The sequence below is a fragment of the Leptodactylus fuscus genome, chromosome 5, assembly GCF_031893055.1.
Source record: "Leptodactylus fuscus isolate aLepFus1 chromosome 5, aLepFus1.hap2, whole genome shotgun sequence".
NCBI classification, from domain to species: Eukaryota; Metazoa; Chordata; class Amphibia; order Anura; family Leptodactylidae; genus Leptodactylus; species Leptodactylus fuscus.
The window spans coordinates 21,425,080-21,427,584 of record NC_134269.1 but is presented as its reverse complement, the minus strand read 5'-3'; positions in this window follow the sequence as shown (position 1 = coordinate 21,427,584).

Sequence of the window (2,505 nt, the reverse complement as noted above, 5' to 3'; positions counted from 1 at the left end):
CACGTTACCAAATAGGCCACGCCTACTCTCTTACGTCATGCGTTCCATGGAAGACAGTGGCGAATCGTGCGCTGGCTTCTTGCGTTCCAACCTTCATTAGCCAATCACCTTCGCAGAGGGCGTGGCTGACTGCTGCTTCTATGATAGTCACGTAGTTTTAAAGGGGTCAGACCCTGGTTCGCGTGTTCTCTACCCGTCTTATTTAGAAGGCAGAGTTGCCGCTTTAAGTTCTGTTTATAAACCTTGTCGGGTTGTGCTGCGACCTCCAGGGGGGAGCTCCGTGAACTGTCTGTATTCATACAGTATATGAGGAGTGCCCTCTAGTGGTGGTACACACAAAGCTAAAAAAATTCCTCACCTGCCACTCACTGCAGTGGGAGTAATATCAGGCGCAATCCGCCTGAAGGACGAACATGGCGCTTATTTCAGAAAGATGAAAAAATAACGTAGAGGAAAAAATTCAGTGTCTGTCTTGCATTGAAATCAATAGAGGTTGGGTTCAGGCGGAATTTGGAGCTTATTTTGAGTGCCAAATTGCACTGTGTGAACACGCCCGTAGGTTCTTGGCGTATATGCGGACTCGTAGGCCTCGTGATACCAATAGAAATACTAGTGATATATGATGGCAAACACTGGCCAACTCCGCCAGACTCAGCTACACATAGTCCTCAGGTTATAGGTCCTCTCCCCCTGTATATAGACCACAGACCTTTATATCACACACTGTTTACAGGGGTCTGGAGATGGGGGGGGGGCCTAAACAGAGGGGTCTAGTATCTATAAACATAGGTTCAGATTTTGCATCTGGAAATGGCAGAATTTGGTCAGGGGTCATGAAGGAGGTTGTTTAGGATAACGAAGGATTATGGAGATAATCTTGTTTCCCTTAGTCCTAACGGCGGCACAATATGGGGTATTTCTGCCCCTGTGTGCTGGTAGGACAGGCGGAATTTTAATTAGCCAATTAGTTAATCATGGCTTGCCCTATAAGAGGGCACAAGAACCAACCCCCCCCCCCCCGGGGGGTATATACAAGAGTAACCTAGTTATACATAGGTAACATAATATACAGTCCTATGAAAAAGTTTGGGCACCCCTATTAATCTTAATCATTTTTAGTTCTAAATATTTTGGTATTTGCAACAGCCATTTCAGTTTGATATATCTAATAACTGATGGACACAGTAATATTTCAGGATTGAAATGAGGTTTATTGTACTAACAGAAAATGCGCAATATGCATTAAACCAAAATTTGACCGGTGCAAAAGTATGGGCACCTCAACAGAAAAGTGACATTAATATTTAGTAGATCCTCCTTTTGCAAAGATAACAGCCTCTAGTCGCTTCCTGTAGCTTTTAATCAGTTCCTGGATCCTGGATAAAGGTATTTTGGACAAACAATTCGCGTTCAGTTAAGTTAGATGGTCGCCGAGCATGGACAGCCCGCTTCAAATCATCCCACAGATGTTCAATGATATTCAGGTCTGGGGACTGGGATGGTCATTCCAGAACATTGTAATTGTTCCTCTGCATGAATGCCTGAGGATTTGGAGCGGTGTTTTGGATCATTGTCTTGCTGAAATATCCATCCCCGGCGTAACTTCAACTTCGTCACTGATTCTTGAACATTATTCTCAAGAATCTGCTGATACTGAGTGGAATCCATGCGACCCTCAACTTTAACTTGATTCCCGATGCCGGCATTGGCCACACAGCCCCAAAGCATGATGGAACCTCCACCAAATTTTACAGTGGGTAGCATGTGTTTTTCTTGGAATGCTGTTTCTTTTTGGACGCCATGCATAACGCCTTTTTTTATAACCAAACAACTCAATTTTTGTTTCCAAAATGAAGCTGCCTTGTCCAAATGTGCTTTTTCATACCTCAGGCAACTCTATTTGTGGCGTACGTGCAGAAACGGCTTCTTTCTCATCACTCTCCCATACAGCTTCTCCTTGTGCAAAGTGCGCTGTATTGTTGATCGATGCACAGTGACACCATCTGCAGCAAGATGATGCTGCAGCTCTTTGGAGGTGGTCTGTGGATTGTCCTTGACTGTTCTCACCATTCTTCTTCTCTGCCTTTCTGATATTTTTCTTGGCCTGCCACTTCTGGGCTTAACAAGAACTGTCCCTGTGGTCTTCCATTTCCTTACTATGTTCCTCACAGTGGAAACTGACAGGTTAAATCTCTGAGACAACGTTTTGTATCCTTCCCCTGAACAACTATGTTGAACAATCTTTGTTTTCAGATCATTTGAGAGCGGGCTGTCCATGTTCGGCGACCATCTAACTTAACTGAACTTGAATTGTTTTGTAGAAAGAAATGGTCCAAAATACCTTCATCCAGGATCCAGGAACTGATTAAAAGCTACAGGAAGCGACTCGAGGCTGTTATCTTTGCAAAAGGAGGATGTACTAAATATTAATGTCACTTTTCTGTTGAGGTGCCCATATTTTTGCACCGGTCAAATTTTGGTTTAATGCATATTGCGCATTTTCTG